Source organism: Hesperophylax consimilis, chromosome 7, assembly GCF_061612785.1.
Source record: "Hesperophylax consimilis isolate HC1 chromosome 7, BYU_Hcon_1.0, whole genome shotgun sequence".
NCBI lineage: Eukaryota > Metazoa > Arthropoda > Insecta > Trichoptera > Limnephilidae > Hesperophylax > Hesperophylax consimilis.
In genome coordinates, this window is record NC_142842.1 from 29,798,393 (window position 1) to 29,823,992 (window position 25,600).

General features: G+C 34.7%; 1 protein-coding gene across 2 annotated transcripts in view; it reads right to left on the bottom strand.

Annotated features, from left to right (window-relative positions):
* Positions 1 to 25,600, bottom strand: part of sNPF-R (short neuropeptide F receptor) — a 294,572-nt gene that overhangs the window by 211,973 nt on the left and 56,999 nt on the right. The window contains exon 1 of one of the 2 annotated variants that reach the window (XM_089633408.1): positions 6,430 to 6,696. The exons of the other annotated variant lie outside the window; for it this stretch is intronic. The gene's annotated coding sequence lies outside the window, so the exon portion shown is untranslated. Of the gene's footprint in view, positions 1 to 6,429; positions 6,697 to 25,600 lie in introns of those variants that run through there. 2 annotated transcript variants of the gene reach the window in all.

The following is a 25,600-nucleotide window of genomic DNA, read 5'->3' on the forward strand; positions in this document are numbered from 1 at the left end:
TAATCAAATGACCATGCCGCCGCTGAAGTCCTGCGACTGAACCAGCCACAGATGCTGACAACCTAAAGGCTGACGAATACCTGCTGGCTACTGACTGAATAAGCCAGTGCCGCTGATCACCTAGAGGCTGGCCAATCCCCGCTGCATTGATGCTGACAACCTGGAGGCTGGTGAATTAATCCTGGCTACCGACTGAATTATCCACTGATGCTGACAACATAGAGGCTGGCCAATTATTCCTGGCTACCGACTGAGTTAGCCATTGTTAGAGGCTGGCCAATTCTTCCTGGCTACCAACTAAATTAGCCATTGATGCTGACAACCTAGAGGCTGGCGAATTCTTCCTGGCTACCAACTGAATTAGGCACTGATGCTGAGCACTAATGCTGACAACGTAGAGGCTGGCCAATTATTCCTGGCTACCGACTGAATAAGCCGTTGATGCTGATAACCTAGAGGCTTGCTAATTATTTCTGGCTACCGACTGAATTAACCACGTATGTTGACAATATAGAGGCTGGCCAATTCCTGTTGACTACCGACTGAATTAGCCAATGATCATGATCACCTAAAGGCTGGCCAATTTCTGCTGGCTACCAATTGAACTGGCCACTGCTGCAATAGTCGCCTACACCATTTGCTGTATCGTATGGCGCGATGATGCACAATGTGCTCCAATCTGAAATTATCGCTGAAAGAATTCCGATTGTCTCAGTTTCTATCTGTGTATTAAAACCCAGTTGTATTGAAATACATATAACTATATCTTGTGAATTGGGTTGGCTGTAAGAAATAGGAAGTACTTATAAGCTACACCCCTCTGTTTTTTCTGTATACTAGCACAATACTTATAATTAAAATGTGAATTCTGATTTGAATCGTCTTTATTTTATGATGGTTTGGATAGAACATCTCACGGTGTTTTACTTAAGTCATTACCCAGGTTGAGAACTGATGTGTGCCGGTGCTTATTATTTACAGTATTTTCTTGTATCGACTGCATATTTCTACATCGACTGAACGTCGAATATCATTTTTAATGTTGTAGAATTTTATTTAAACTATGTTGTATTCATGAAGTGTCATCCATATTATTTTCCAGTATATTGGCTAAAACTATGTTTTGGGTATGTACAATTCTTATTTAGCAAAAAAAAACGCGCAATCAATGAAGCGGATGTTGTAAAAGCCTTCAAACAAACGTTAGGAGAAATAATGAATTGAATTGCTCAAAGAAAATAAGTGGAACTCATAATATCCTTGAAGATACACATAAGTATTTCTTATTATTAGGATATTTTGTGATATTGTTAGATAAAAGGAAATTGTTATCTGAAAACGTTTGATAAAAATACTATTAGGATGCTTTCGAAAAAAACAAATTCCATATCTACTCCTTTACTCCCACTTATTACAAATAAAAGTAGTGTATTATTCAATTTTTATTATATTTAAGCAAATAGAACAATATCTCAAGGAAAGAGCACGTAATAAGGATGAAAGGTAACAATATCAAAGAGCAAAATTATCATTATCCTGCATAAAACCACATAAGCTATAACAATGCCAATATTCGACATTTCACATTGACATTGACATTTAAATTTACTTTGCCAACACCTATTATTATTATTAGCTATTGGCTTACGGGAAAGAACTCAACGACTCAACGCATGCCAGTGGCAAAGACGTCTTCTTTTTTACGAGCGCTAGATATGTGGCGATCTCTTTTGATTAACTTAACTGTTTTTATTTAACATTTTGGAGAGTTCTTCCTTTTACTCTCATTAAATACAATCGTAAGCATTTAAGCTCTAAAGGATTCGACGTGCAAATTAATAAAATAATGAACCCAGGTAGACAATATTGAAATAATTTCTTCTTCCCGTCGGTATAGGTCGGCGCTTCATCCCCTTGGGGTATTCGGGTCGAGGATTGCATTGACAGGCGCCTACGAATGTCCTTGTCATTCAGCCCCCAACATAAAAGTATGAATGAGAAGATGTAAGAGTATCAATATTTTACAGCGAAGAGTGGACTATTAAAAAGAAAAAAAAGCACCATTAAAACCTTATAAATCATTATAAATTAGTAGTTCTGTGAGCAGTTTGTTATGTCAGTTTCGCGTCCAAAAATATTTTTTAATATTATCTTATTAATAAATCAAAACCAACGTTTCCTCAGAAATCATAAGAATTATGGTTAAGTAGGTACTAATATAAATACCTACTCAATCACAAACCATAAATTTCATGGTAATATTTTTTTTAATTTCAAATTATAAATTGTATCATTTTTCCAAAGAAATGTCAGAATACAAACACCATAAAAATACACGAATGCATAAACACCAACATCTGCGATTGCCCCCCTCTAGAAAAAACAGAACAAATAAAGTATCTAGGAATCCTAATTGACCATAATCTTAGATGGACACATCACATCAAACAAATCACAAATAGACTCCTCAGAACAATACACATTTTCCTAAACATAAGAAACATATATAAAATAAAACAATTGAAAACAATATATTATGCACTATGCCAATCAATAATAGAATATGGAATAATTGCTTGGGGAGGAGCAACAAACGCAGCTATCGCTCAAATAGAAATCGCACAGAAAACGATATTAAAGGTAATACTCAAAAAACATAAACTAACCGACACAGACCAAATATTTAAAAGCTGTGACGTACTTGATATACGCCAATTATATGTTAAAACACTACTAAACTACATTTTCGACCAAAAAAACAAACTCCAACAAACACAAAATATCACTAATAGACCGGTCAGACAAGCGTACAAAGAAAACATAAAAACTCCGACGGTAAACACTACCTTTGGACAAAGACACCATAAATACCACGCTATTAAAGCATTCAACAGTCTTCCACTTGAAACAAAAATTGAGAAAAATAAAAATAAATTCAAACACAAAATAAAAAAATGGATTAAAGAACAAAAAGACAATATTACCAAAATACTATAACATAAAAGAATAAAACATATACACGCAACACAAAAAAAATATATAAAACACGCAACACGCACAAACACATATATCATTATAAATGCCGATTTACATTCTCCTTTGATATTTTTCTTTTAGTGTTATAATTATATTTTAATTTTTAATCTTTAATCTTTATTTTTATTTTAAATTTATCTTTATTTTAATGTTGTTTTTCTTTTATTTTCTTTTAATTGTATAAATTCTTAAATTATAAAATGGGGGCCTCAGCACGGGTAAACAACCCAGTGAGGCCAACATTACTAAATTGAAATATGAAATATTGTAAAAAAAAATGTATCAACAATGTATCAACAATAAAAAAAAAAATTACAATAAAAATTATTCTTTTTTCAAACTTTCCGTAATATTGATTATTCCAATTTGACAGCTCGTAATAGAAACCACGATCATGCGAACTCTAGTGGTATATAGAGGTAGTATCCAACATGGCCACCATCTGGAACCAGAACCAGAACGTAAGAGACAAATTTACAGACAGATGATGAAATGTCAAATGATGGCTTCGTTCGGTCAACTATTATTTCTCTTCTTATTTATTCTGGATGTAAAAAGGATGTATCTACACATAGTAAAATATTATCTGCGGCCAAGGAGTCATAATAGCGAGCTTATTATGGTTCATTTAATTAAAGTTGAACCTTTCATAACGAGCACCTCCTATAACGAGTAATTCGCATAACGAGCAAAACAGATTATGAAATAAATGTTCCCTATAAAATGAAAGGCAATGTTCCATGTTCAAGTCACTCACTTGTGAGCCGGGGACAACGTTTAACAACCCTTGCGAAAATTTCCCTGACGACAAAATCACAAGAAGACAGCCATAAGAGTATAAATGTAACTGTAGAAATACAATGTAAAATCACTAAAAAGCGATAACGAGGTGTGAGCTTGGCTGTTTTTGCGACCAGATTCTATCGGTGTAATTCAACAATTTGCAATATCCTCAAGAACAATATAGATGCAACACCACTCTTTTACTTCAGCCTATGTACCAGCATGTTATTTATAACTTTAAGAAACTCTCCACTAAAACTCTATTGGAGCGTTGTTTTGAGGTGACTGAAGGGATAAGTCTCACTCTCAGAGAGTTTTCAAAAGATCACTTTCAAATTTTTACTTGCCTCAAGATGATTGACAAAGCGTGGGAAGAGGTTACCAAGAGGACCCGCACTTCTGCTTGGAAAAAGCTTTTGCCAAAGAGCGTTATCGAATGTGATTTTGAGGGGTTTGTAACAGTATCCGTGAAGTCCACAGTTAACGAGATTGTGTCTTTGGCTAATACCATGGGACTGGAGGTGTGTAACAACGATATTTATAAGCTTGGAGAAAGGCACAGTCAAGAGCTGACCATCGAAGAGCTTATAGAGTTGCATTGTGTTTTACAGCAAGATGATATGGAAGGGAGTTTGTTAATGGATGAGGAGAAAGTAGCAGAGCAACAATCTTCTGGTGCAATAAGAGAAATGCTTAAAAGCATAAGAAACTGTTGCATCAAACATTGAGAAGCATCACCTTTATAAGGAAGTGGCTACGCGTTCTACAAATTTAATGCTAACGATAATACTGTGTCACATTTTCACCAAATTTTGAAATGTCGGCTAAAAAAAATGTCTCTAGACAACTTTTTAGTAAAAAGGAATGAATTATTTGTTATAAATTCATAAGTAATAAACTAGTTATTCCGATTGTTTTTTTCAAATTTTGAAATCGGATTGTTATGCTCCTTAACAGTTCATAAGTTTGTAATTTTATTTGTATAACGTAAAAAAAAAGTGTTCTTTTGGCATGGAACGTATTTTACATTGATTTCAATGGGAAAAATTGTTTCGCTTAACGAGTGTTTCACATAACAAAGAAAATTCTGGAACGAATTAATCTCGTTACCAGAGGTTCCACTGTATCTTAACGGGCGCGCAATGTGTCAAAATAAATGTCACATTGTAACATTATTAGTTTCAAAATCCGCCCCTCTATTGTCGTTATTATTTGATTAGCACTAACGTACGTTTATTTATTTACATAAATTAGTATTATCGTTTATTCAAGGTTTCCTAGCTTTATGTCCTTGGGATGATCGTAGGCTCGATTTAAGGATATAAAATAGAACTGGGAAATTCAGGAACAACAAGGATTTTTAAATATTGTTTTAAGTGAAACCTCACCATTTTCAAAATAGAGAGGCGATTGCGTCGCCAAAAATGAGGTATGTTGTGAGGTTAAAGGGATTGGGGGGAGGTAAGAGATAGAGATGAGAAAAGTTGAGAAGTAAATGGCTATCCAGATCTGCTAACCAAACATCACCAAACAATATTTCGATTGCGATTGTGGGAATATTTACCACGTGACTTCTTGATGTACGAGAGTGTTAATATTACAAAAAATGGCATTATTGATGTTGCTGAGCTGAAAAATATTTTTTTTCGAAAATTAGATTTTATGACGGCTCAACTGAAATTTCGAATTTTCGAAAAAAAAATATATTTCAGCTCAACAACATCAATAATGCCATTTTTGTAATATTAACACTCTAGTACACCCAAAAGTCATTTGCCGGCATTGTCTACCAGGCAAAGCATTAAGAAATTTTTATTCAAAAGAAATTTCTGCGATGCCTCAATTACAGAATGAGCGCACCCAAACGTGGGTACATAAATATGCTCTCGAGTTATAACGTCTCCACTCTATCTAACCGGCGAACATACCTTGATCTCATGACTCTGTATAAAATCTGTAACAACGTTATTGACTGTCCCGACTTACTGAAATTGATAAACTTCAAAGTACCACCCAGAGTAACAAGGCTTAACGACTTATTCCACATTAGCAGGACGCGTACAAATGCTGATGTCAGGGATCCAATCAGAAGAATGTGCGAATCACTTAATCAGAATCAAAACCTCAAGGACTCTGACTTATTTTTTGATACACGCACTACTTTTAGTAGAAAAATGAAGACTGTTTTCCTACAAAGTTCAAAGTAAACAACTTAGACATACTTCGTTTAAATATATTTATATATTTTTTACTTTCTGTTTAACATTGTTTATCTATTTATATATATATTTTTTTTGTTTTACCATCTAAATTTTTTCAAAAATAATTTGTAATTTCTTAAAAGGATATTGCGCATTTCTTTCATATCTCTATTTGTAAAATAATATTCTTATGTATATATTTTTCCCCTATTTATAAGTGAAAATATTTGTAAATGTTTTCTGCTGTTTAAGTTAATTCGTGAGAAATAGTTTGGATGCAGGTGAATTCTCTAGTTGATGTTTCGTATATATTTTTGTCAATTGATATCTGTATCTGTTTTTTCTCAAAAAAAAAAAAAAATAAATAAATAAATAAATAAATATCCAACATTGAAAAAAAAGTACTTACCACATTTATCGTTAAAATTGTGACGGCATTTTATTTTGCTGACGTCCCTTAATCTTTTAATATACACTATGTTTCAACACTAATTTTAACTTAGGATTTAAAGTTTGTTGCGTCAAATTCCCAATATTATTTTTTAATTCATTACATGCGCGGTAAAAAAAAACAAAAAATTTCGTATAAATTTATTTACACATACAAGATCAACCACTTTATAAAAATTTAAAGCATTTCAATTTTTGTCAAATTAAACAAGAACCAGACGCGTTATGCCACTCATAGCTATGACATTACTAAATTAACCAGCTTGTGTTTTTATCAATTCAAAAATTTGTTTATTTAATTTACTACTCCGCCTGTATCACCCAAATAACATTATGTCATTTGCATCTTATCACACTAATTATAACTTTTATCTGACTGTAAAAGTATGTTTTTACTGGTATTTCTGGTTCAATAGTACGTACACAACACACGTACTGTATAAGTTTGTATAAAAGTACGTTACTTTTTAAGTGGAACGAAAATATCAAATAAATCATACCAAAACATGGTTCATAAATATTGTTTAAGTTTTTTCTTTAGAATTTTTTTCGTAAAATTCGTAATATATGAATAATCGCTTTTGGAAAATATCACGTACATTTATAAAAAAAATGGTTTAAATAAAAATATAAGCAAGCGCTTGCTTGGCCAACGGTTCAAGGTTTATTAAAGATTTTCGGAAGGTTCATAAACGCTGTTTCGACAGTTTGTGTAAAGGGTTTTCTAATAATATATTCGCTCTTTTACGTGTTTAAAGTGTATCAAACGTAAACGAAAAAAAATCGTGTGGAAAATCACATTGCCAAAAGCAAGTTTTCAGGGACAAATAAAAAAAATGTTTTCCGGTCATAGTTAAAAAACTCGATTTGAAAAACATCATGAACTTAGATAACACTTTAAAGCATTTTTACAGGCCTGAAATATTCTTCTTGGGTCATAAATTTGGGAGTTGGATTTGGGTACCGTCGCCCCAGGAAACATTTTTCGGATAATCAACATTTCTGCCATAGGTCATCCTAAGTGGTTCGCTACGTTTCTTAACTTAGCAGGGGTGCCCGTGTTCATCGGGTGAGGTGTGTTCTGGATGTTCCTGCCCACCAGCTACATAGTGTGCCAGATGGGCAGAGGCTGGTTTGGGGAGACCCTTTGACCTCTCCAACTGGTCTCTCTGTATCCATCGCCTTGCGCCGCAGCGGGACGGATAGATCATTTATCCGTCACTTGAAGACACCTACAGCTACACCTCAGCATACAACAAATCGGCAAAGGAATGCAAGAGAATCATTAATAGGTCAAAATTCGAACACGACCTGCAGATCAGCAAAAAGCTGGCTGCCTGCCCGCATGGCAGCAGAGCATTCTGGTCCCTTGCGGGCTCAATAGGTCGGCATTTTTGCAAACCCAGTTTGCCACCTCTTACCAGACCTGACGGCTCACTAGCAAACACCGCCACCGAAAAGGCTAACTTATTAGGGAAAATGTTTGCGGAAAACTCGACCCTCGATGACGGAGGTGCTGTTCCGCCGTCGGTTCCTCACTGCGGCTTCTATATGAAAAAGCTGAGGATCCGGCATCGGGATGTACTCCACGTTATACGGGGGCTCGATGTTAACAAAGCTAGTGGACCTGATGGAATACCTGCCCTGGTATTGCAGAGGTGTGCTGCGGAAATAGTTCCAGTTTTGACAAAGCTCTTCAAAATGTCCCTGAAGTGTGGCACTGTGCCCTCTGGTTGGAAAAAAGCGGTCATTTACCCTATTCCCAAGAAAGGTGACCGCTCCAACCCGGCCAACTACCGCCCCATAGCGATCACATCAGTTCTGTCCAAAGTGATGGAACGTGTGATCAACGACAAACTGCTCACATACCTCGAGAAGAACAAAATTATCAACGACCGTCAATACGGATTCCGGCGGAACCGCTCGTGCGGTGATCTTCTCGCGTATGTGTCGCATGTTTGGGGGCGGTGCCTGGAACGTCACGGTGAGACCCAAACGGTCGCACTAGACATATCCAAGGCCTTTGACCGGGTCTGGCACCGAGGACTTATCAACAAATTGCATTCTTACGGACTGGCCGCATCCCTGTGTACGTGGATTGCTGACTTTTTAAGGGATAGGTCGATTCAGGCAGTTGCTGACGGTTTCACCTCATCCTCACACTCTATAAATGCTGGCGTCCCACAGGGATCGGTTCTGTCTCCGACTTTGTTTTTGTTGCACATCAATGACCTTTTGACATGTGCACCGATTCATTGTTACGCGGATGACAGTACAGTTCATGATAGCTTTTTGTTTGACAAGCCCCCAAAGGGCACACAAACTCCAACGGCTCGGAGGGCTTTGAAGCAGAGAATGGACGGTTATCTCGAGAGTATTTCCTCCTGGGGTAAGAATAATCTCGTCGAATTTAATGTTTCAAAGACCCAATCCTGTCTGATTACGTCTAAAAGGGATCTAAATGATAATCTAGTCTCCTTCAACGGAAGCAATCTTCCGAACAGGCCTTCCATTGATATGCTTGGTGTAACTATAAGTGACCAGCTCAGGTATGGGGGCTCCATCGAAGCCAGAGTAAAGCTGGCCTCTCAGAAGCTGGGCGTACTGTACAGGGCCCGCAGATACTTTAATAATACACAACTGCTGACCCTGTACAAATCGCAAGTGCGCCCTACTGTCGAATTTGGCAGCCATCTTTGGTCCGGAGCCCCTAAATACCTGAAAAAAACCCTTGACTCTGTGCAGAAACGGGCGGTCCGTTTGATAGATTCCCCAATCTTAACAAACGGACTGCAATCTTTAGAGCACAGGCGTCAGGTAGGTATGCTCTCCTTGTTCTATCGGTATTACAATGGAAGATGCTCTGAGGAACTAGCGTCATTGATCCCTTCGGCACCGGTGCGTAGTCTGGATACACGCCAAACGCGTGCCCAACATTTGTACACGGTTGACATTTGTCACATGAGAACGGGTCGCTTCTACGATTCGTTCTTAAGTTCAACAGCTCGGCTGTGAAACGAACTGCCGGCCTCTGTGTTTCCTCCCTCCTACAACATGGGACTCTTCAAGACCCATGTTCACTCCTTCCTCTCCCAAAAAAGACCCTCCACACAGCATCCCCAAAGATGACATAGGCCCTGAGGGAAATTATTTTCTTCAGGGCCTCCTGTGTGGAGTTAATATAAAAAATAAAAAAAAAACCTATCCTAGGTTCCTACCCACCCCTCATACATTTTTCCTTCGCAGAACTTCCTCTCATTCCTTTCCTTAAAAAGATCCTACATACAGCATCTCCAAAGATGACATAGGCCATGAGATAAATTATTTTCATCAGGGCCTCCTGTGTGGGCTTAAAAAAAAAAACAAAATCTCTAAAAATTGTAAATGTCGCAGTTTTCGTGAAAACATCAATCTTGTATGTTCTAAGTCGATGTGTATACTACGTAAGTTGAAATTAAATGCAATTTTTTTTTTGATTTGCTTAATTCATTTGCAACTTACATTAATTTATCATAAATTGTACTCCTGAACAACTTACCTATAATAATGTTGGTTTGTTCGAGTAGTATTTTTTATAAGTTTGAGTTTAAAGAATCTCTGGAGGTACACACGTACGTTTTTTAATTTACAGCATCGTATCTTTTCAAATTTTTAAAGTGCACTCCTAAAATCCATGATCATTTGTAACATGTACATTTTTATTCAAAACAACACTTGGTTTATTCGAATCGGATAATTAGTCTCTGAGATATGTTCAAGTCCATGAACAAAATGAATCACTTTGCGCGTTTGCACTTAGCGACATCTAGCCACCACAAATGTGGCATAAACTTTCATCATTACTCTTTAAAATGAGACTAATATGGCGTCGTCATATCATTTTTAGTCCATTTTTAAGTTTAAAATTACCCCGGTACAAACTACCTCCCCACAACCGCCATTGATTTTAAAAAGTTTTCAACTAAAAATGCCAAATTAAAGCTAAAACTACTGAAAAAACTTATATAATATATTGCTTATTTATTAAAAAATTCTTCAAATTATTCGTATTCATGTTTAAAAATGGGACTGCAGGCTTTAGCGATTGAATTGACAGATTTCATAGTAAAATATTAGTTAAACACGAATGTGTTATGAAGATGTTGGAAATATTTACGATTATATAATAACAAGATAAACACAGCTGAATGAACACGTGTTCTGATATATTATGTAAGTACTAATCATTTATCAGGAAATAGTATGCTGTCACTTTTTTACCATGATTTTTGTAAATCAGCGATATCATTTTTTCACAGTGAAGTAGTAGTAGTAGTATTTAATAAATGCATTTATAATATTTCTACGCCATCAGATTAGAAAAACGTAAAACGTATGATCTTGCATTATTTTACTGTTATGACACTATAAAAAAAACAGAATTCTTTGTTCCGTGATTTAAGATTACTCAATAAGGAAAAAATGTGGTAGCAACTATAAGCAGAAAAATAATTAAATTTAATTTCCATATTAGGAAATGAACCAACGCGCTTGTATTTAAATCATTATAAAAAGCTCCAATCCACACCTCATCATGACAAGCTACATGGGAGCTACCTTACTATCACTCGTTATGTGAGTTTGTTTTATGTCAAAAACACTCGCAAACAACGGCGAATGTGTTTCAATGACGGCATAGTACCTATCCATTATGGCAATCTCACACCCAGCATAATAAATTATGACGAAGTTTAGACAATGAATTAATTTGCAAATGGTTTTATAATATTATTTCATTATTAATTCCCGCCGTTCCTAATGTGGGCGGTGCCGCCTAGGGAGTGATAGCAGCGGTGTGGTGCATACCAAAAGGCACGATGTTGACTGAAGCTGTGATAATAATAATAATAGTACCACAGTAGTATTAGTTTAATCTTCCTGTGTCCAACATGGCACCCGACGTTACCTTGCTTGTGTGAACTTTCGTATCACCGCAAACTATAAATGCTGGCGTCCCACAGGGATCGGTTCTGTCTCCGACTTTGTTTTTGTTGCACATCAATGACCTTTTGACATGTGCACCGATTCATTGTTACGCGGATGACAGTACAGTTCATGATAACAGCTCTGCTGTGGAACGAACTGCCGGCCTCTGTGTTTCCTCCCTCCTACTACAACTTGGGACTCTTCAAGACCCATGTTCACTCCTTCCTCTCCACAAAAAGACCCTCCACACAGCATCCCCAAATATGACATGGGTCCTGAGGGAAATTATTTTCTTCAGGGCCTCCTGTGTGGAGTAAAAAAAAAAACTCTGTGAGCCTAAATGATGGTAATTTCAGTACTGCTCCAGTTACAGATCACCAATTAGAATCAAGATTTTGAGAGCAGTTGTCGACCCCACGGTAAATTCACACATACATGCTTCATATCAATGGCCATTTAAATTAGTAATACCACCTGATGTTCCCACAATGAGAACAACTGTAGAGTCAATAATAATTGTCATTCACTATCTGAATAATTTAACATGGGAACTTGCACCTGGCGAGTTGGTCCGTATTGGATATTATTATAGGTCATCTCACTTATAATCAATTTGATACTTAAGTCGACACGGCTGGGAATCCTGTTAAAACGTATTATTAAAATCTTTGAAATAACTTACTATAGCTAGACTGCACGCAAAAGCAGGTGTTCAGTTTGCACGTCTCTTGCCTTTGGAAGAAAGAGCGTGAATTTTTAGTAACTCATAAGATTTCATTGGTGGCTTGCCACGCTGCATATTCCAACCTGACGCTTTTTGGTATTTTATTATTATTTAAACTGTATTCTCCGTGGGTTGTTGCCATAAGGTAATATTATGCTTGATCAGTCAAGTAAAGTATTATTTATATTTTTTATCAGTAAATCAATTTTGGGGCATATTTCTTCCAGGCGTCGAATACCCATAAAGTCCTTTTGCGAGATATTTCTTCCAACTTGATACGGACTCGTCATGCTATTTCATGTTCTTATTGAAGTACATGATTTAAACAGCGTTAGAAAGACAGTACACAATTCTCTTTATTTGTATTTAAAAGTTTGCAATTTACCCTTCTGAAAAACTAAATTAGTTTAGTGTGAAGTAGTAATTAAAGTTTACTGACATGTTTTCTAAAAGAGGCTTTCATATGATTTCCAAAACACTATTTTGTTTTGAAATACGTTCAAAAACAGCAAATTTATCTGGAATCGAATGTAAAGCGAAAATCCATATTTTTGACAGTTAATTTATGAGAGTTGCAATTTGCAATCGCAACATTGCTCTAATAATAAATGGTCTAGGGGTTAGGCCGTTGAAATTGAGAAATGATATTTATTTTTCAATTGAATTTTTAGTTTGAATGTGTTGAATCAAATTATTTCACAATGAGAGCATCCTTGTTTACAATTCACAAAAAGAATCTCCTTTATTTAATGTACTCTGTTGTTTACGGGTTCTCATAAAAGCTCATTTCCTTTTCAGTCATTTTTCAGTGCCTCTCCGAGAGCTTCGGCGCCGCTCAGATTGTTTCATCGTTTAGCCAATCCGGAAAACTCGCTTGTCAAGGTTTTTATTCCGCATCTACTCCCTTGCGGTGGAGCCTCTCTCATCCAATTACCCCTCCTGAATAAAATATGGGGACTCCATCCACCTGGCTATCATGTTATTATACATGGTGAATAAACCCGATTAACCAACCACGGTCGGCGTGAGAAATCGCTGTTTTATCTCTGGGGTATCCGGGTGGTTCGGCTTTAAACAAATTGACTATGAAAAGACATAACTGAAAAGAAAATTTTTTTTCAGGCGTTTTATATTAATAAACGAATAAAAAATGTCCATTTAAAATGTGTTTAAGCCCTTACTAGTATATACGTGTTATAAATTTTACACATTTGATAATCAACCATTTCTGATTTATTAATCAATGGTTGGCCTTATTGATAAACGTGTTTTAAGTTTTACACAACTGATGACCAGCAATTGATTAGTGAATCGTAAATAGTTCATGAGTTAAGTAAAATTTAAAACACGTTTTTTACTAAGGCCTTTTTAAAAATGTAAATACCACCAAATAGTCACAACTGCTCCCAACCGTCTATAGCCAGTTAGACTATGGCATCCCCAATCAGGCTATGTTGTGAGGCTTAAGGTAGTGGAGAGGAGAAGGAGATGAGGAAGAGGAAAGTGGGGAGTACCTGGCTATTCAGATCCAGTCACCAAACAAGGCTAAAGCCATTTTAAGAAACATTTCAATTCAATATGGTGGTCTTACAATAGAGTGAAAGTGAGAGTTTCTTCCATGCGCACGCCGGGATTTGAACCCACGACCGTCGGATTACTAGTCGAGAGCCTTACCCATCGAACATGGAAGCCTTCAAATTAGAGCCCTAAGAGTTCTTGCAGCTTTAAAGGACGACGTGAAGAAACAATAAATGATTAATTTTATCTGATAAAACAATTTGGTTCTGGTACCAAGAGAGATGATCGTACTCCAAAGATATACAGTAATGATCACAGAAAAGATTAACCGATAGAACGTATTTTATTGGCATACCTGTGCACCTTAAATAAGCTCAATTTTTCCTTACTGCAGGTATTATGTACTGGCGACAACAGTTTTCTGAAATTGATAAAGATCACACCGTCTTCTAGATGCACTTGTAATTGAAATTATACTGAATGCTCTACTGAGATACATGAGGCATCTGATTTATAAAATCAGCTTTATCGGAATTATGTGCAAAAAGATCCAAAAAGAATAAGTAGTAAAAAAAGAAACACATGGAAAGATTGAATGAGAATAGTATTGTCACGAGACAGAATAACAAGAGAAACGCATGAAAAGATTACAATTTGTTGTTATTTAGCAAGGAGTGACGCATTTCATCCTAGCTGCATATATGAGGCTGCAAAATTGACATGATGGTTAGTTACCTTCATTGTAAATAACTAAATACGTAAAAAACGACAAAAAAATTGTAAACCCTTTCAGCACCGCACTTTTATTTCCACTTTTATACCATAGTTTGAGCTAGCACCTTAAATAATTATTTAAAAAATTTTCGTGTGTAATTTTTTATTTTTTTGTATACTAATTTTTTTTTTCTATATTGATTTTTATTATTTTTAGGCATTAAACAATTTATTTATAACTAAGGAAAAAACTGTTACACAAACAACTTTTTAATTAAAAAAATATTATTTTACAGGGTAACATAAAGATAAAAAATTATATTGGATCCCAGTCCAAGCAAAACAACTAAAACGGGATCTGTCATTTTAATAACAATATTTGTCGCTGTAATAAAGGTTGTAACCTAACAGAAAAAATAAATGCCACGAGGAATATCTTTCACAAGCGATACGCAAAATATGGGGTGAAAATAAGTCAAAATTATTTAATAGTGTTTATATAAAGTGATCTGTCAGGTAAATATATATTTCTGTAAATAATAAAATCACACAAAGGCTAGAAACTCTATAAATTGTTCAGCTCTTAAGATTATTTTTCACATAACACAATTATACGTAGCTAATTTAAAAAACTCTAACCATTTTACGATTTTAAAAATATCCCTTTTAAATCTCATTTAAAAATGGGCTTTGTCCCATTAAAACTTAAACCAATTTTTAAATCACATTTTTTTTACATTCCTAATGGACTTTGAGGTTTATTTCGCCTTTTGAGTGAAGTAATAAGATTTCCTTTTCTGAGAATGTAATAAAACAAAAAAAGTTATTTTCGTTATAAGTTTAACAAATTTTCTTCCGCCCTTCTAAAGCGGAAAGGTTGAGGTTAAACATGCTACATTCACAATATGACTATTTTGTAGATTTTTTTTTCTGCAATTTTTTTTTTCATTTTATGTAATCTAGAATCGTAAATCTTGCTAAAAGTGTATTATGTTTTCTTCTCCAACAACAATTTATTTAAAAATATATTTCTTCCAAGAAATTTATATTTGGATGGGTCATCAAACATAATGTAGAGGTAAAAACTGGCAAATAACTTTAAACGATAATTTTTATATTAATTTTTATTTTTAATAATAGAAAAATATTTTTATGGATCGCCACCCGAAAACGGCGGTCTCGGCACTTCTAGCCGACGGCAAGCATTCCTGTTTCCCACGTCCGCCTTGACAGTTGACAGTTCTTAGCTCTTCATAAAAACCCTATGAAGAGTTGTAATAAATAAAAAAAATAATAATAAATAAAAAAATTAAAAAAAAACTAATAGTGTACCGTACTTTCAATAAATATCTAAGTAATTATTCAACTACATTCTTTACATTATCACAACCCTTTACACACAGTACAGATTAAATGGACAGCGCTATAACAGGTAAGAGAATAGGGCCCCATAATAATATCTATTTATCACAATATCAGTTTGAAATAGCAATATTGATAGCTTAAGTATATAAATTTCAGAAATTCAACAAACATTTTTTATTGGTTTTAATGTGCGCGAAATTTAAATTACTTTTAATATTAGAAAAATATAAGAAATAAAAAATAAATAAATTGAAATGAAAGAAAAAATAAATGAATTAAGGAAAAAAAATGCGAGAAATATAAAATATTTGAATTTTAGTATAAAAAGTTTTACATTTTTTTTAATATTAAAATTATTACAATCACAGTGTTTTTAATCAATTACTTATTATTTTTAAATTGACTGGAGAAGGTAATTTTTAATTCATTCTATGTGCGTATTAAACAATTATGTAACATATATTGTATTGATACATATATTACATGAATAACACAATGATTGTATTAAATTGTGTTATTATTTTTATACGCAATAATTGTTCGCCTGAAACACTCATCCACATTGAAAAAATCTCCTGATAAAAAATACATGACGCCAACGGGACTCGAACCCGTGTCCATTCGATTTCCGGTCGAAAGCTCTGACCACTGAGCTATGGGGGCTTATTTCTTACCCGAGAAAATATTCAATATATGCTAGTGTTTCATTCAACAATTACTGCTTTTTACATTTTTTTCACCTGAGAACAACCAACTTTATTTTTATATGAGAAAGGCATTGTAAGTGCTAAATCTCTCACTAGATGGCGTTGATACAAATTGTATACATTTTTTAGGTGAAATACTTGGACTTGTCAAATATTAATTATTATTTTTTTGATAAATTAATGTTTTTAAAGACAAGATTTTATTTATGCATAGCACAAAGGATAACAATTATTTTTATAAGCAATAATTGTTCGCCTGAAACACTCATCCACATTGAAAAAATCTCCTGAAACATTAATTTATCAAAAAAATAATAATAAATTGTGTTATGTTATTTATGTATAATTATAGTGATTTATTTTTGTGGTATTATGCCGTGTTTCGCTACTTCCTTCTTTAGCCAACGTTTCGGATAGCATTATAGTGTCCATCATCAAGGGCAGTTGTGAAAAAGAAGGTTTTAGTGAAGTCTGTGCTTGTGTATGAAGATGTGATGCCAACTCCAATCATGGAGCAGTATAATCCAAAAGAGCTGCTATTACAATATCACGGTCACAGTATATTGTATGTTAAATATTGTTACCTTTTATGTTTGTTATAACGCTTGCCATTACGCTAAAACGGCGTAATACGTCACTTACATATATCTGTATTTCACATATTAAAAAGAGATTAATTAACGGACGTACGCTCGAACAAAAAAATCTAATGAATTTATACTTAAAAACTCATAAATTTGTGATAATCGTTGTGAAATACTGCGCTATAAATTGCAAGCCTCAGACAGATTTATCGCGCAATAAAACAAGTAATTATTAATATATTAGTAATTGAATGAGGAAATGTGGAAAAGATCGAGCAATTGAATAACTAACGCTTTAATAATCGAACGCTCCTAAAAATAACATATTTCAGTAGTTCTCCTCTTTTTGATTAAATTTTTTAAATTTTAAAACTTCGACGAATATTCTTCAGTTAGGGTGTAGAAATCATATTAATTTAAGCAAATGACGTTACAATAAGTCTAGACTTGTTATTTATGGCAAGTAAAAAACAATCTTATGTTTCCAGTAAAAAAATTCCACGAATACTAACTGTATTCCATATCATAGGTGTTATTGAGATGACAAGATTCGCTCCCTCGCTTACACTAAGAAGCATACGGAATATGTATGCAATGCGGAATGTGTACTATGTATGCAAAGGCCCTTAGGGCGTTCAATAAATAAATGTATTAAAAAAACAATTCTTACTGTGGGATAAGTTGTCTGCAACGCTCCAGAAAGAAGTCATTACAAAATTAAATTGAAAAAAGAGTCAGACAGTAAAAATATACTTACACATTCTTTAAGTTTTGCACATTCAGAAATTTAAAAAATTGTAAAAATTTTCGTGCGCAAGTTAATATTTAAACCGAGAACATAAAATTTAAATATAGAAGGCAGAAGAATACAACCTATTTTTGAACAATATTGCGTGGGTAGTTATCTTCTTATGAATTTAAATTGCGTTTGAGAAAGTCGCTGAATGAGTTTAGAATTACTTTTCTCAGAGCCATGTTTAAGTTGTTATATGTAGCGACTAAAACACCAACAAACCACACTGTTTGCCATAAAAAATACAATTTTGAGTGTTTAATACTCTGTAACATCCTGGTGAAAAAACACCAACCAAAATTGCAAAGTTGCTTGAATTGGCTTTAACCGTTTTTGATGACTAGATCTGAATGGCCAGTTACTTTCCAACCATCCTCTTACCCAATTTCTTCACCTTTTCACTGCTTTCAGCTTCACCTTAATGCTACCACAAATAACATCAAATCAAATGTCAGTATTGTGTCGTGTACAGCTTAACCTTAATGTGTCCTCAAGCGCCATGTACTATGTCACATACAGCTTCCTAATATCACCTAAAGTGCCACGTGTCATATACAGCTTAACCTTAATATCACCTAAAGTACAGCTTAATCTTAATATGTCCTGAAGCGCCATGTACTGTGTCACATACAGCTTCCTAATATCACCTAAAGTGCCACGTGTCATATACAGCTTAACCTTAAATCACCTAAAGCTTAATCTTAATATGTCCTGAAGCGCCATGTACTGTGTCACATACAGCTTCCTAATATCACCTAAAGTGCCACGTGTCATATACAGCTTAACCTTAAATCACCTAAAGCTTAATCTTAATATGTCCTCAAGCGCCATGTACTGTGTCACATACAGCTTCCTAATATCACCTAAAGTGCCACGTGTCATATACAGCTTAACCTTAAATCACCTAAAGCTTAATCTTAATATGTCCTCAAGCGCCATGTACTGTGTCACATACAGCTTCCTAATATCACCTAAAGTGCCACGTGTCATATACAGCTTAACCTTAAATCACCTAAAGCTTAATCTTAATATGTCCTCAAGCGCCATGTACTGTGTCACATACAGCTTCCTAATATCACCTAAAGTGCCACGTGTCATATACAGCTTAACCTTAAATCACCTAAAGCTTAATCTTAATATGTCCTCAAGCGCCATGTACTGTGTCACATACAGCTTCCTAATATCACCTAAAGTGCCAGGTGTCATATACAGCTTAACCATAATATCATCTCAAACGCCGTGTATTGTGTCATGTACAGCATAACCATAATATCACCTCGAAAAGAGCTTAACCTTCATATCACCTCAAACGCCATGAATTGTCTCATCTAAAGCTTAACCTCAATATCACCTCAAGCGCCATGTATTGCGTCATGTACAGCTTAACCATAATATCACCTCAAGTACAGCTGAACCTTTATATCACCTTAAACGCCATGTATTGTGTCACGTACAGCTTAACCTTAATATTACGTTAAGTGTCATATATTGTGTCATGTACAGCCTAATATCAATATCACCTGAAGTGCCATGTGTTTCGTTATGTACAACCTAACCATAATATCACACAAAGGGTCAAGTATAGTGTTTAGCTTAACTTTATTATCACATCAAGTGCCATATTTTATGTCATATTGTGGGCTTCACCAAGTAGCATTTTTAATCGAGTTAAAATAAAAATTTGAATGATTTAAAACAGTGAAAAAATTTAATTATAATGCAGGGTGCGGCGCGGGAACTTCCTCCAAAAATTGGAGATATCATTTTTATTGTTTTTCCTTTACATAAAGAGAAGCAAATTTAACCCTTTTAGCACCACACTTTTGTTTCCACATACAGAGCTTTTTTGTTAAATAATTTAATTTTTTTATAATTTTATTTTTATTATTTTTATGCCACAAAGGGTTATTTTTTATTAGCAAGGAAAACAATCTATCACAGAAACAATAGTTGATTTTTTTAAATATTAATTTACACGTTAGATGAACTTATATAAACATAAAATTAAAAGAATAAAAATAAAAATAATGATGGGTCCCTGTTCAAGCTCAACAGTCGAAATTGAATCCGTTATTATATTTACTAGCTGGAATAGAGAATGCATCCTTGCAGAAAAAAATTACGAAAAATAGAGTAATATCTTTCACAAGCGATACGCAAAATACAAGGCGATTTGTGTCCCAAAATCACCAGATAATAATTTTTTTCTTGATGTCCCCGAGGAAAAACTCTGGTATTGAAAGTTTTTTTTTTAATATTTTAATACATTTTGTTTCATCATTTTTTTAAATAAAGAAATTCCCGCGCCACATCGTGTTAAGAATATGAAACATATAATTTATTATTAAAGTTTTACTAATAATTAGAGGTACCAACAGATGGCACTGGTTGCTATATTTGTAGTTTGTTAGAAAGGCACGCCCTTTTTTTATAAGAGCAAAAACGAAGTCTCTTAAATGATCACTGTGCAAATATGTAAATTTATAAACAAACAACATTTGAACATGATTGTGCTTAATTTTGCATTCTTAGTTAACGCCTTAGATACCTTACGTCTAGTGCCGTCGCACATCATGACGGCAAAAGGAAATTACGCTGCCAAAATAGGTACTTTGTCTTCAAACTAATCATAAATACCTTTGAAACGTTCTCTACAAATCAGTTCAAATTGAACCGCTAGAATTTGTTTTGTGAACGCATCCCAATAGTGTGCGCATCCGCGCAAAGTTACATTATTTTTCGCGCGGCTTATATTGCCTAGTTACGCATGATTTGTTCACAGGGTAACTACGCTCTTCCTATTTTAAAATTAGATAGTATTCACCATAAGTATTGAAGCGTTCGGTATGTCCTTAATTCTACACTTATTTGTATCAACACGTTTTTTTCTTTAGTTTAAAAATATATCTTATAAGGAATATGAAAATGTTAAATGTGTCCCCCCCCTTTGTTAAATCGATCGCATTCTTCAAGTAGTGTCGGCGTTCCCTCTCTAAAGGAAATGAAGATTAATAAAAAATATACATATTTGTTGTGTTAAAATTATATTTAACTACACCACTAATTCATAATACAGAAATATTTGTAAGCACCTGACCCTAAATAGGCATTTTTCTGAAAGATTTTTTTAAGTACTCTCGTAACAAGCATTTCTGATTTTGACCTTATATGCGTCGGTGCGTTTTACTTCACGCGTATTATTAAAAAGGTGTACTGTTTTCTTATAATAAATTTATTTATTTTAAAAATATATAATTGATATTTTTTATGCTATTAAAGTAGGGAAGGCAGTGCTTATAAACCCATATGAACTTGTGATGTTTTGGACACTCACATAAAATAAACGAAACGAACGTGCTCAAAAAAATTTTTGTTTAGACAACGACGGGAGATTTACTGACAGACAGGCCTGGAGTAAACACATTCACACGGGACAGGGCGCAGGGACGGACAGTCGAGTTTTGAACTTGGGTGCATTGACAGCCCCGAGAAATGGATACAAATCAGAAGTGTTGTTTGAAATTACAGTTAATTATTGAATTCAAATGGTATTAGAGAATATTGTGGAATATTGAATTAAAGTGAAAGATTATTGATCCGGTGTTTGTGTGAAGTGAAAGTGGTTCGACTCAGTGGGAAAACAATTAATAATAATGACAATAATAATAATTGGATAATTTGTAGAGCGCCGTTCTGTAAAAACCCACCTCAGGGGCGCCAGGTGTTGTGCAATCGCGATTGTGTTATAAAGTTGTGTTGATTTAAACGTGATTTCGTATACAGTTCGAACTAGATTGCTTGTCTTAAAAACATGAAAATAATAAAAATATTGATTGCGTTTTTAAAACAGAGTGAATGTACTTAAAGGCAGGAAGTGTTTAATCGGGCTAAGTTATTGATTTGGCGAGATGGCATTCTATCCACGGAGACCGAAAACCAGAGAATCAAATAGATTATTAACTGTGGGTTCGAATCCTAACAGATTAGGGAGGTACAATTTTATTTACAGGAATATTTAATTACCCTTTTATAAGCGTAGGGAGGAGGTCGAAAATTAAAGTGATTTAGCTATATAGTGTAACCAGGTAAGCTTCACGCTGAGAATGAGAGGTGCCTAACTGGGTGAGTTTTTTATATTATTTATTAAATTTCAGAGGACCTTTTTAAAAGACGGATACAACCGAGGTACAGGAACTAAGTTTACGACACCTGCCGCCCAAATAATGTTATCATTAACAGGGATGTGCTAGGCGAACCGTCAATCAGCTGTGAGCGAGAGACGAGTCAACGACCTTTTCATATATAGGACAAGGCGCGGTGTACAGTCAGTCAAAGGGGAAGTTTTGCTAGCGTATGCCGTCCCAAATTGAAAGCGATCGGATGCAACCAGACGGAACAAAATGAAAACTTTTCTTCTGTTATTTGACTTTCTAATTTAATACCTTTCATCTATTGTTTGACTTTCTAAGTTACGAATTGGGATGCACAAAAACAAATCTAAAAGTCAAAAGAGGGAGATGGTAATCTCCGAAATAAAACTACCAACCGAACAACTTTTCTCAACAGGTACCTTTCGAGAGGTAGGCAGCCTCTTTAAATTAAATGCAAAAATAAAACCAATTATCCGGTTATACCTACCTGAGAGGATAGGTATTCAGTAGGAGTTACCCATACCTAATACACGAGGATGCTAGTAACCTCATAAAATAATTACTAGAACCGAATATAAAAATACAGACAGTCCTCATCCTAAATTTGGCATTTCGAGTAGACCTTACATATATCTCACATGATAATTGGCTGAATGGGTAGGCACACAACCTATCGTTAAAAAGCTGGCTAAATGTCGACAAGATCGTCGTGTGTTACCTATGTATTGACCTAGAAAGGGATGTAAATCCCCGACGACGTGGGAGTTACAACGTTTTCTAGAGGTGGCACGTAACTAAGGACCTTACGTGTCACATTTTCGCGACTAGATTCGTGATAAAGGGATGTTATGGTTTTCCCCTTCTACACTCAGTAAAGTAGAGTATCCTGGAGGTGTTTGAGATTGGGGCAATTCTGAAATTGGTGAAGAGACCTGGTTTTCTTTATTCTGGCGTGAAGGTTGCCGATTTGGAACAAGGGGAGACCCGGCCGGTTGTGATATCCAGACACGCAGATATCGATTGCCTTGTTCGAATTATCATCCATCAGTTTTGTTTGGTAAGCGGAGGAGCCAGTCTTAACTTGAAAAAAATTCATTTCCTTTCCTCTCCTTCCCCTCCCAAAATATATACATGGATGGCGCCGACAACTAACACCATAAATTTATCGTATGTATATCACATATATAAAATCTAACACTTTATTATACTCACATAACCCTATGACAGGTAGAATCACGTAGCTAGTTGGGGGAGCAGGCGACTTAGGAGATAGGGTTTATAAAATGGTTTTAAAACACAGCGGTAATGGATTCAACTCGCTCTATCTCAAAAGAACCGAGGGGTACCACACATACATACATAACTAGGATTCTAAACCGAGAAACAAAAAACCAACACAACGTTCGGTGAAGCCTTTTTATACTTACCCGTCACGTGAAATGAGTACGTTCAAGGTCGTACGTCACGTAGACAATCTAGGAAGTACACACTTGAAGGGGTGTGTAATAAATAGAGGAGCAAAGGCTTGAAAGACGGAAGGGAGGAATTTTCCATCCCTGCGAACACATATTCAAAGCCTTATGGAAAAGCTACCTATGGGACTTTAATGAAAAATTATCGTAGAAAGAAGTAGAAAGGGCAGATCATTACAAACTGCACGTTCCACCTTAATAACAGGTCCCATGTGTCATGGGACATAATATCACCTCAAGTGCCATGTAACCACCTAACCTTAATATCACCTCAAGTGCAATGTGTCATGTACGGCCTCACATTAATACCACCTCAAGTGCAATGTGTCATGTACGGCCTCACCTTAATGCCACCTCAAGTGCTATGTGTCATGTACGGCCTCACCATAATATTACCTCAAGTGCCACGTGTCGTGTGTACAGCCTCACTTAAATATCGCTTCAAGTGTTATAAGTACGCCTTAAAATCTGACACATCGTCGAAAAATGATTTTAAACAGTTAAATAATTTTAGTCACTCACTTGTTTTTCATGATATTTAGGTAAGTTGAAACATAATTTTAACTTAGCGGTATAGTATGTACATAATTAATTAGTGTTATCTATTTAATAATAATTTCTCAAATTTTTCATCTTTTTATAATTCTCTAACTTCTCTATCCTCTTCTTGCAACCCAAACTAGCTATACATCATCTTTCTTATTTTTCTTTTTTATATTATAGTAATGTATAGATTTTATGTCTGAAAATTGTAAAATTCACCCGTCATAACTCAGGGTCATCCCTAGCATGGAAGGTGAAGTATCACAAAAAACCAAATGTACTCTCTAAATCATGTATCAATAAAATAAATGAATTATCGATAAAAAATCAATGCAGGTGCCTTTTTGATTGGTAATTATTGTAATGATATTTTTTATTTGTAATGTGGAAAGAATTATTCCTCTTCTTCTTTCTATTCCCAATCAATTCACTCTTACTGATATTCAAATAAAAAATAATATTATGAATATTCTACAAATAGGTTCAATATGTGGTAAAGTCAAATAACAAAATAATGAACTTTCGATAAAAAAATAATTATGTAATTTCCTGGAGTGTTCACGTTTTGTATGAAAAGGTCGTAGAACAGTGTACGGCTTTTTCACTACAACAATTTTAGGCAAATTCTCTCATCAAACGACTTATAAAAGCTGTTGTTTCCGTGGCCTGAATGCCGAAGTAGAACAATATTTATGTAGAATTCAAAGGGGATTTTAACAATGCCAATTTATCTGTCACAGATGAAAATGCTCAAAATGAATAGCGAAGACATTGTGAATGAAAAATAACAGACAACATCAAAAAACAAATAGCAAAAATACACAGCACACTGAATAAATAAATTAATTGCGAGGTAATTTATTTAAATAAACTGATAAGTTGAAAGCATTAATCTAGCATAATATATATTATGCTAGATGAATGAATAGAAATGTATATTTCTTCCACAGTACGGCAACCTCTAGAAAATGCCAAGAAAAATCCTTTATTCCATATTATGTTAAATATCCCAGCATTAAAATATAAATACCTTTCTAAAGACGCCCTTCGTTGAGTGAAACCGGTGTGGTCTGTTTTAAATATTGTGTTGAAAAGTATTAATTTTTTCATGAAACTATAACACCAAAACAGATTTAGTATGTCCATAAATACATGTACCATTTAATCATAACCACGTAAACACCTCAGCACAGGTTCTCCCAGTGAGGTGTTCACGAAACATATAACATTATCCACCACAGTGTCACCTACTCAAACCTACCTCACACCCAGCATAAAACACCATATTAACAACAGTTCTAAATTTATGTATTATATTCAAATGTAAATATTTGGTAGACACTGTAATGTATGTATAGAAATAAATAAATATAGAAATAGGTATGTGACTTTATTTCAATTGCTTAATATACACCCGCACGTGCGACGCTAGCAAGTAAGTTAATAAATATTTGAAGATTGATGGTAAGGCCCGAATACTATTATAGTCACAATTGATTTCGTACACTTTTTTTGCCATTTTGACTTATTTATTTGCTAGCTGAGAGCGTCTAACGAATTAGCCGGGAAAATCCGCCCGTAGTCCCTTCTTACC